Source organism: Rattus norvegicus, chromosome 7 (genome assembly GCF_036323735.1).
Source record: "Rattus norvegicus strain BN/NHsdMcwi chromosome 7, GRCr8, whole genome shotgun sequence".
Lineage (NCBI taxonomy): Eukaryota > Metazoa > Chordata > Mammalia > Rodentia > Muridae > Rattus > Rattus norvegicus.
In genome coordinates, this window is record NC_086025.1 from 29,818,188 (window position 1) to 29,829,104 (window position 10,917).

Here is a 10,917-nt window from a genome sequence, read left to right on the forward strand (position 1 = left end):
ATGTGTCTAGTCCTGCAGTAAGGTGCCAGGGTGGGGCGATAGCCAGGGTGAACCTTCCCCTTCTCAGAGGGAAGGGGAAGAGGGGAGTTGGGAGAGGAGCTGTGTTTGGAGAGGGGGATGATTGATACTGGGATGTGAAGTAAATAAATTTTTAAATAATGGGCATAGGGGCACACGACTTCAATCGCAGCGCTCAGGAGGCGAAAGGAGGCAGATTGCTGAGTTTGAGGCCAGCCTTGTCTATATAGCAAGTTCCAGCCAGCAGGGATATACAATGAGAAGTTTTCTCAAATAATGGTAATGGTGGAGGTGGAGGTCGAGGTGGTGGTGGTTGTGGTGGTGATGCTGCTGGTGGTGGTGATGCTGCTGGTGGTGGTGATGATGATAATAGTTTTCCCCCACATTAGTTAAACCAATCTAAAAAACTTCCTCACCAACAATCCCAAAGATGGTTTCCTAGGTTTCCAGATCCCATCAGGTTGACAATCAAAATTAGCCACCACCAATGGTAGTCTTCAAAGCACTTTATGTTCAAACAGCTTCCTTTAAGCTCCTCCGTGCTCTCCTGTTGGTACATCGTTAGGGAAACGATAGCCAAGAAAAATCCTGTTGTTTCGTTGGCTGCGACTCTTTTCATTAATATTTATTTAGTTTTAAATTTTATGGGTATATAAGAAAATGTGTGACTTCAAGTGCACCTTGTGCAGGCAAGAGTACACAAGGCCAGAGGAGTCTTGTGTATCAGGTCCTCCAGAACTGGAGTTACAGATGGTTGTAGGCCAGCATGGGAAAGGTAGGAGCTGAGGCCTGGCCCTCTGGAAGAGCAGTAAGCACTCAGTCTTAACATTTCCCCAGCCCCTTCTCATAACTTTTAAAAAGTCATACTCCCCAGAAAGACCCCAGGAATCACCAAACCAGAGTGAACCCTTTGTCTCTCAAATGCGAGTCCGCTGTCCTCTCATTCATAACCATCCATAGAGCACCTACTGTGTGCTGGGCACTGGGTTCAATGCTGAAGACAGAGTAGGGAACTCAGTAGACATCATACCTGCTTCTCCTGACTTCTTATGACTGCACGTCCTGCATGGTCTCATGACGTTTCAGGCAATGAGACAAAGAGCTTACAAGGAGGGAAGATCTATTTCAGCTCATGATTTCAGACCACGATCCATCAACCATGTTTCTTTGGGTCTGCATCAGATAGAATTTCACCGCAGGAGCTTGTGGCCAGGAAACAAAGAAATGGAGATCTATCCTGAATGACCTATGTTATCTAACTAACCATGTAGGTTCCACCACCTCCCAATAGTGTCACAGGCTGGGAATCAATCCTTTGGGGGAAAGCCTTCAGATACGACCCGTAGCAGGGCCCCATAAAATTATAACGGAGAAAAGTCGTGTTTACCTAGCGTGTCACTAGTCTGACATTGTGGCATAATGCATTGGTCACATGTTTGTGGTGATCATGGTATACTCAAGTTTATTGCAATCCCATCTGAAGAGAAGCAGAGCCCATATGATTTTGTATGGCACATAATGTTCAATAAAAATAGTAATTGACTAGGTTACTGGTTTAATGCATTTGCTATGCTATACCGTTTTACTGCTGTTCTATAGTGAGCTCCTTATACCTGTGTATTTAAAAACGTAGTGCAAGCCAGATGCTGTGCGATGCTGTCAGCAACGTCATACATCCCATGTTTGCCACTTGAATATGCTTGGCCCATAGAAAGCAGCACTATTAGGAGGTGTGGCCTTGTTGGAGTAGGTGTGGCCTTGTTGATGGAAATGTGTCACTGTATAGGTGGGCTTTGTGGGCTCCTAGGCTCAAGCTCCCCTTAATGCAGAAGAGACCCTTCTTTTGGTGCCTGTGGAACACAGTCTCCTCTGACTCCCTTCGGACCAAGATGCAGAACCCTCAGCTCCTTCTCCAGCACCGTGTCATCCTGAATGCATGCCATGCTTTTCATCATGCCATGATGAGGACCGAACCTCTGAAACTGTGAGCCAACAACAATTAAATGTTGTGCCTTGTAAGAATTGCCTTGGTCATGGTGTCTCTTCATAGGGATAAAACCCTAACTAAGACACAGTCCTTGTTAAATGGCTGGTCTATCCCATCTAGGTCTTTGTGAATACACTTAAGGACGCTTACACAATTGAGTCAGCTGTGTGTCTTAATTAGGTTTCTATTGCTAGGACAAAAAAAAACACCATGATCGAAGGCCCCATGGGGACAAAAAGAGTTTCTTTGGCTTACAGGTTACAGTCCAATATGGAGGAAACCAGGGCAGAAACTCAAATCAGGAACCTGGGGGCAGGAACTAAAGCACCCACCATGGAGGGACAGTACTTACTGGTTTGCTCTCCTGGCTTGCTCAGCTTGCTTTCGTATGCCTCCCAAGACCACCTGCCTAGAGGTGACACCATCCATCCACAGTGAGCCGGCCCCTCCCACGTCAATCATTAGACAAGAAAATACCCTACAGACTTGTCGGCAGGCCAATCTGATGGAGGCATTTTCTCAATTTGAAGTTTCGTCTTTCCAAATGTCTCTGGCTTGTGTCAACTTGCGTAGAGCAAACCAAAGCACCCTTTGCTGGGAATGTGTTCTTGTCATTAAGTGACACAAACAATAGACACGGGTGGTTTCTAAAGGCTGGCACGTCCCAAATCAAGGCGTGAGAACTTCCTGAGATCACGGCAGGGGATTCCCTCCCTGCATCTTGCTAGAGTCTGGTGGCAGTCCTTGACTTAAAGCTATAAGCCTCCTGTCTCTGTCATTATATGGCTTTCTCCCCAACTGTCCATGTTTGATTTTTTTTTTCATAGCTTCTCCTTATAAAGCCACCAGTAATACTGGATTAAGGGTCCATTCTTGTCTAGAGTGATCTAATCTTAACTATAATCTATAATCACCCTATTTACAAATAAGGTCATATTTGAAGTTTTTGTTTTTGTTTTTTGTTTTTGTTTTGAGACAGGGTTTCTCTGTGTAGCCCTGGCTATCCTGGAACTCTCTCTGTAGACTGGACTGGCCTTGAACTCAGAGATCCACCTGGCTCTGCCTCTTGAGTGCTGACATTAAAGGCATACGCCACCTCTACCCAGTTTTCTGTCCCTTTTTGGGGACTGGGGGGAGGATGGGGTTCAACTCACATGGAAAGTATTTCCTCAAAGCCGTCATGTATTAAATGCATTGTCCCATAACTAAGAGAGCATTTAAATGGGAACAAAAGAGTAGCCATGTTACCAAAAGGCCAGCTAAAGGCAGAGGTGTCCAGAGAGGGTTCTCTGAGCGTGACGCTGAAGCAAGAGAAGGGACTAGCGCAGAAGGGCTGAGGAGAAGATTGTCTGGGACCTGTGAACATCAGTAAGTCCAATATCCCCAAACAGGGGTCTCCTGGATGTCATATCAGTAAATCCAATGCCCCCCAAACAGTGTGTGAGAAGGAAAATTCATTAACAGCACTGGGTCTGTCAAGGACAGAAAGCTGGTGAATTGTTCTCTAGTTCTCCTGTTGTCTAAGTAGCCATTTGTTTAGACTATAATGTGTGGGGGAAGGGGAAGGCAGGAGAAAGGAGGAGCAAGAAAGGGGGGTTGTTTAATCTTTGCAGTACCGTGTTGAGGGAATCCAGATCTCATTGGTGATCTCCTTCCTGTGCGATTCGGACACCTCTGAAGAGGTAAGTACAACACAAATGTTTGCTAACTTCTGCTTACCATGCATCTGAGTAAGCGAGCCTCCATCAGAGTCCAACCATCAGTCCATGACTGCTGGGGTCCCGGTGAACTTTCAGTGTGGCACGTTTTAACAGGAAATTCTCTGAGTGTGCTTTTGGATCCACTTACCCCATGGCTGAAAAAGAGAAGAAAATCTCCTACGTGATCGAGAGATATCCCAGCAGTTAAAGAGTGCCCAGAGGACCCGGGTTCAATTCCCAGCACCAACCTGGAAACGAATAACTGTAATTCCAGTTCCAGGTTTTGTGACACTCTCTTCTGACCTCTGAGGGCACCAGGCTCACAAGTGGTATACAGACATACATCCTAGCAAAATATCTACACAACATATATTCTCCAAACTATTTTAAAGTGATTTAACAGACCTGGGCAGGTTGTGCAGTGGTTAGGTGTGGTGGGAAGTGGCTCTTCCTTTTCAGGAACAATGTATCCCACCCTATGCCGGATGGTGACATTTCATAGCTCAGCCTCCCAGTGTCACCCCCCTGGCCTCCATTTCCCACGTCGCCTCGGGTCAGAGAGGCCCAAGCCAACAAAGGTGACTCCACCGCCCCTCAGGAAGCGAATACTGTGAGAAGGATTTGCCGCCCAGTGCACATCCCTCGGGCACTGTCCATGGACTGGGCCAGAGCTGCTTCCGGAGCAGCATCCAGGTCTGCTGCGAGGCCAGGTGGTGTTGGCGTTGGCCAACTTACCCTCTCTCCATCACTTTTTCCAGGAAGGGGTGGCCAGGGATGATGGTAGGTGGGGACGTTGTTGGCAATGAGTGTCGGGTTCTTTTGAGCAGAAGCCAATGTATTGTGTGTGTTTGGGGTTCTGGCAGCCTGCCTCCACCGAAGGAGACACGAACAAGACCGCCACTCAGGCCTCGGGTAGGTGTTTTGGCATTTGTCAGGGTCGATAGGCACAGTATAGTTATCAACCCAGATTCAAGTCTTTCAATCTTTTCACACCCTTAAACAAATGAAGCGGGACTGAATGTAGGCTAGATGAGGCAAACTGGGGCTCTTTAACCCTTTCTTTTGTGTGTATGCGTCTCACTGAGACTCTGCGAGGTGCGCATGCGCGCTACCAAGCAGGCTCGAGGAGGTGAGCGCCCAGTGCCTTCCTCATTTGCTCTCTACCTTTTTTTTTTTTTTTTTTTTTTTTTTTGTGAGACACAGAATCTCACCCAGACCTTGATTCAGCTCTACCGTCTGGCCAGCAAACTCCAGGGATCCTCCTGTCTCTGCCCTCTCCGTACTGGGGTTACAGGTATACACAGATTTGCTTGGCTTTTTATACTAGCTCTAGGTCTTGAACTCAGATCCTCAGGCTAAGGGAGCAAGCAATCTGAGCCCCTTCCACAGCTGCTTTATCCAGGGGGGAGATGCCAACAGATCCTTCCTTTCTGCAGAGCACTACTTGACTCTAGGTCTTTACTGAGGCCATGGTTGTCTAGCTGCAGACAAGGGACTATAACCCAGCTGGGTAGAGTTTCTAACTATTTACAAAGCCGTTGTGGTCTGACTCCTTCCTCTCAGAACTTGCCTTTGTCTGAGAAAGCCCAGAACAAAAGAGGGAGGAGGATGGCAAAATCAGAATGGCCAACCTTTGATCAACTGCCTGAGAAGTTTCCTAACAGGATCCTGGCCCTCCTGCCTCAAAGTCGTTTAAGGAGTCATGTTACCAGAACGTGAGTTGAGCTTAGCACCTTTCCTGATGCAGCGGTTTGCAGCTTGTTTCCATGTGGAAGGTTCGATGGGACAGGCTGTTTGCCACTGTGTGTGTCTTATTGAAGAAGCTACTGCTGCCACCAGCAGGATGTCTGCAAACAAAACCAGGCTGCTGGCCATCCTGACAAAGTTGAGGCTGTGACATTTGGGAGATGAAGTATGCTTCCTGAGGCTGATGGACCGGCGCCAGGAGAGACCATTCTCCTAATTCACAACCTTGGCAGAACCTGGAAGCCCAACAGCTGGAATTTCAGAGAATCCCTTGTGCTGATGTCAGCCTGGACAAATCAAAAATTCAGAATGCTCCATGAAGTTGGAATTCTAAATAAAGTCTTCGAATAGTTAGCCTTCTGAATATTGCATGGGATACAGTTATGTTTTAAAAATATTTGTTCTACTCTGCACACTGTTGGTAGGGATATAAACTGGGATGGCCATTATGAAAAACAGCATAAAAATTTGCTCAAAAAAAAAATTCAAGCTACAGCTACCACATTGTTATGAATGAAATGTGTCTACTTCAAAAGACCCACTGAAGTGTAATTATTTTTCTTTGTTGTGTTTTTAGAAGATGAGGGGCCTTCGGTTAAGTAGTGAGGGTTCTCCATCACGGTGTGATAAAGGATCTTATAAAAGGTCCTTGATGGGTTGGGGATTTAGCTCAGTGGTAGAGCGCTTGCCTAGAAGGCCCTGGGTTCGGCCCCCAGCTCCGAAAAAAAAAAAAAAAAAAAAAAAAAGGTCCTTGAGGCCATGGTGTTTGCTCTTTTCTGCTCTCCTGCCACCACCGAGAGGCACAGCACTTAGCCCTCTGTCACTGGCTTTCTGCTACACAAGGACACAGAGATGGTACTGGAGTTGTCTACCTTAACACCTGAGCTTAGCCACTCATCCTCAGTCAGTACGACAATTAAAGCCACAAGTAGTGTTAAAAAGTTAAGAGAGAGAGAGAAAGACAGAGGTGGGGAAGAGGACAGAGAGATAGAGACAGAGAGAGACAGAGAGAGACAGCAAGAGACAGAGAAAGACAGAGAAAGACAGAGAGACAGAGGGACAGAGAGACAGAAAGACAGAGATTTATCCAATGTAGCCACACTAGGAGGAAACACCAATGATGTCTAGTCACCTCCCCAAGTCTATCTTTGGAACCCAGATATAAGATTTAGGTTTAGACAGAGGGTAAGAAGTATGCATAACTAAGCAATCCTGGTCAACCCTGCCCACGGCTGCCCACCTTGTCTCAGCTTGTCTCCGTCTTGCAAGTTGGTCCAATATGTTATCAGAGCTGTGAATCCCCTTCGTGGTAGACAAGATCCTCCTCTGGCTGTCACTGAGATTCAGACTTTTCACTTCCTAGTGTGGGATTTCAAGGAAACATCAACTCCTGGGTGTATGGCGTCTCAAGAGCCAGACAGCCGAATGTAAGGATACGCCTGTCTCTCTGGAATTTCTTCACCTTTTCCAGGAGGGTCATAGCAAGAAGATTCTACCCTAGGCTAAGGAGATGGATCTGTCAGCAAAATATTTGCTGCACAAGCATGAGGAGTTGAGTCTGGATGCCCACACCCATCCAAACTCAAGGGATGGGTGATGGAGACGGGACACTGATCAGAAGTTCCTGATCAGTGGCGAAAATGAGAGGCTGATCATGTCTCAAAAACAAAGTGGAAAGAAAGTAAGGGTTCTCCTGGAAAGTTGTCCTCTGACCTGACAGACACACAGACAGAGAAGAGAGAATAACTAAATAATTTTAAAGAAAGAAGTCAGGACTGGAGAGATGATCCTATCTGCCCTTCCAGAGGACTAAGGTTCAATTCCTAGCACCCAAATGGCAGCTCCCAACTTTGAATCTGTGACTTCAGTTCCAGGAGATCTGATGCCCTCTTCTGGCCTCCTCAGGCACATCGCATGCACATGGTTGAGACACAGACATGAAGGCAAAGCACCCACACATAAACAGTCAATAAATTAAATTAAAAAAAAAAGAGAGAAAGAGATGAAAAACGTTGAGCTCACTAGGGCAGAGTGTTGGCCTGGGGGCTGGATCTGAGGTGGTGTAGGTCAGCACCCACATTTCAGTTGGGCAGGAGGGATGTGTGTTAAAGATCTATTGTGCAACGTCGTGGTGACTAATCACAGTGATCACAAGTGCGCTGTGCGCGTCAGAGCACCCAGAGTAGATTGCGACCGTTCTAACCACAGCTAGGTGGACTCGCTCAACTGTTAATCGTCTGGATTTGCCCATTCACTGTGCATACTTACTTCAAAACATCTTGTCAAATATCATAAAAATATGTCATCCTGTCAATTTAAAAGACGGGCCGTGGAGCTGGAAAGACGGTTACGTGGTTAAGAGTGCTGGTTCCTCCAAAGGACCTGGGCATCCACATAGCTGCTCATAACCACCTGTAACTCCGGTCACAGGGGATCTGACAGTCTCTTCTGGCCCCCTCCAGCATCAGGCATACGTGCGGACAAAACACCCATGCACACGAACAAAAAACTAATTAAGAAAAACTAGTTTTGACATTTGTATTCATTCTTCATCTGAAATTCAGATGACACCTTTAACGTGACACCTTGTCCTTTCTCCTAATCGGAGTACCGATGCTTCTAGAAACTTCTACAGAGAGTGGAAGTAAAAGGGATTCCAAGCTAATCCCCTTTCCTGTAAGATATATAATTAACTCTTGGGGCAACGGGGCTCACTGTTGAAACTGCTGTTTACCTCACTTCCTTTCTCATTGGCAGTACTGATTCCTGTGCTCCACCACTATGCTGTGCTATGTCCTAGCCCTGAGATGTTCACCCCATCTGTAAGGCCGGAGGCCTCAAGGCACTCAGTCACTGGACAGGGAGACAATGGGCACCTCCCCAGGACCGCTTTATGTTGACAATCTGAGTAGCCGATTGTCACCCTCCCCAAAAGAAGTCACGTTGTCTGCAATAATTAAGCCTTCAAGCCCCTTTAGCCCAGCGACAGCCCAGTGGCTCACTGAGAAATCGTGGGCGAAGTCTACACAGCCCGCAGGGTGCAGAATGATTCACCTGGTGAACAGCTCAGCTTGTGTGCCCTTCTGCCTCCTCGGCCTCTACTCGGGGGTCTGTGAAGAGACAAACCCAAGTAGCTCCTGTCGTTTCCTCATTCCTCCGTGTAGAGTGTTTATTTCCCTGAACCTGTTTGTCTGTGATCTGGGCCAGTTATTGGGTGAGGGAGGATAATTTCACAGAGATGAAACCTGCATGCAATTAATCATCTCCAAGTGAACACATTAGCTCAGCAGAACTTCCTATCACCTTCCTCTTTCTCATGTTCCACAGCCTCCCAAGAAACCCCACGGCCATGAACCAGCCAGTCCCCCCAACAATGTGTGCCTGCTGTTTTCACAAATGACGAGTGTCGGTCCTGTGGGTCTGAAGTGAGGGCAAGGGGACCCCGAAACCTGGGACGGACGAAATCAATGAACATCTTTTGTTGGTTCATAACATTGGAGGCTGTGCAACCAAAGAGTTCCAGAAAGACAGGTACAAGGGCGACAGAGACTCTAACGTACAGAGGAGGGCACACTGTGTACCGGAGCTTGCCAGGGACAGTGCGGAAGACACTGGGCTGTGACTACAGGGGCAAGCATGAGACAGTATGATGTAGGATGTGATGTTGCTCCCAGGGCACATTCTTGGGGAATATAGTAACAGGAGATGTGTCAAAAACTCACTCTTAATTGGCCTTGAGTTTCTGGGTTCGGAAGACGCGAATGAGTCACTGTGGGGAGGTGCCCGTCTCTCTCCCTGTCCAGCAAGTGCCTTGAGGTTTCCTGCCTTGCACATGGAGTCAATTTCTCCTTAAAGGAACCCGTGGCTTTCTTTTAACAGCAGGAGCAGACTTTCCTCATTGTGTTTAAAATCTGGTACAACCACATTTTCAGAGACCAACCGCCATCCCTTCCTGCAGGGCCCTGCTTAAAGCAACTGTTATCTCGTTGGGTTTAGCTTCCTGAAGTATTTCCCGCCAACCAGGATCATCACTAAGCCAGCAGTTTCTGGGCTGGGAACAAACTTGTAAGGCTAACTCTGCTTTGCTCAAAATGTGGACTTCAACCATGGAGAAACATTGCAAGGGATACATTAGAAAGAACGAACCAAGAGGGCAGCCTGCTAGGGACAGTTGGAGCTGCTGGGACTGCTCAGAGCTAAACTGTCATCCTTTATGGAGCAGACCCCTGACAAAAATGCAGGCCTCACGGTGGGAGACACAAGAGGTAACATCTGGTCTGTAGGTGTCATGTACAAGGTGCCAGGCACTATTCTTGGTGTTTCACCCACGGTCAGTCACCCAAGTGTGACAGCCCTGATATTTTATGATTTATGGGCTTTGTGCCCGGGTGGGGATTGTCCATGATGGGTTTGACCTGCATCCCCCGACCCCAACAAGAGAAATGGAGCCTTCGCTTCTAGTTTCCCCCACATTCAGTCTCCATGGATCAGAGCAGAGAATGGAGGACTCCCACATACACAACCTTCCTATGCACATTGCATACACAATTATCTTAAATCTCTCCACGCTCCGTGAAGTGAAAGTTGCTTTTCGCTCTACAGAGACCAAAAGAGGGTACTTTGCTTGGGTATCAGCGAGGATACAGCATTCACACAGGGACTCTGAGCTGCAAACCCTAACACCAATGTACAAAGACATAGTTGGGGTGCTCTGAATAAAGATGGAGGAATCTTGGTGGGGCGAGTCTTGGAGGTGACTGTGTGGCTAACCCTTTGACTCTGTGATAAGAAGATGTCACCCAAAAACTTTGTGTTTGATAAACATGTAACTGAGGTTTCAACAATCAGGGCGGGAAGAGACTCAAAATGTCTTAAGTGTATTTGTGTTGGGTCAAGTTCATAGTTGCCCTCTGCATCATGGAATCCCACAGGTTGCAGTTTGAGCATGCCCTGGAGAGGTGAGAAGCTCACCAGTATCTTACCATCTTAGTTTGTAAATTTTTTTAACATTTTGGGGGAGGGGGACTGGACACAGAAGCTGAGGCTAACCTCAGACTCACCACATAGCCCAGGATGGCTTCAAATATGTGGTGATGCTCCTGACTCAGCCTCCAGAATGCTAGGATGACAGGCATGAGCCACCACTCCTGGCTTAATAAAGCTAAGTAGTGGAAGCCGCACCATCTCACCTTGTGTCCTGTTTTCAGTCAGGTTGTAGAAGGTGTGTGTGTGTGTGTGTGTGTGTGTGTGTGTGTGTGTGTGTGTGTGTGCGTGTGTGTGTGCGCGCGCGCGCGTGTGCCCGCGTGTCTGTGCATATGTGCCACCACATGTGAATCCATCCTTCAAGGAAGGGCTAGACGGCTGTGTAAGAAGGAGTCATAGGGCATGGAAGTGGGATGATGAGGGGCTGCTGGTTTTAATATTGCTTCCCGGTGGTGCTTCCGGAAGGGTGAGGGGGTAAAGTAG

At 47.4% G+C, this 10,917-nt stretch overlaps 1 long non-coding RNA gene across 2 annotated transcripts in view; it reads right to left on the reverse strand.

Annotated features, from left to right (window-relative positions):
- LOC120093554 (uncharacterized) overlaps positions 1 to 7,374 on the reverse strand; it is a 12,626-nt gene extending 5,252 nt beyond the window's left edge. Inside the window, exons 1-2 of one of the 2 annotated variants that reach the window (XR_005486852.2) lie at positions 4,441 to 7,374; positions 3,725 to 3,860 (exon numbers count right to left, since the gene is read on the reverse strand). This is a non-coding gene — a long non-coding RNA (uncharacterized LOC120093554). Of the gene's footprint in view, positions 3,861 to 4,440 lie in introns of both variants that reach the window. The other variant, XR_005486851.2, reaches the window with a different exon arrangement.
- Between the last annotated feature and the right edge of the window lie 3,543 nt (positions 7,375 to 10,917).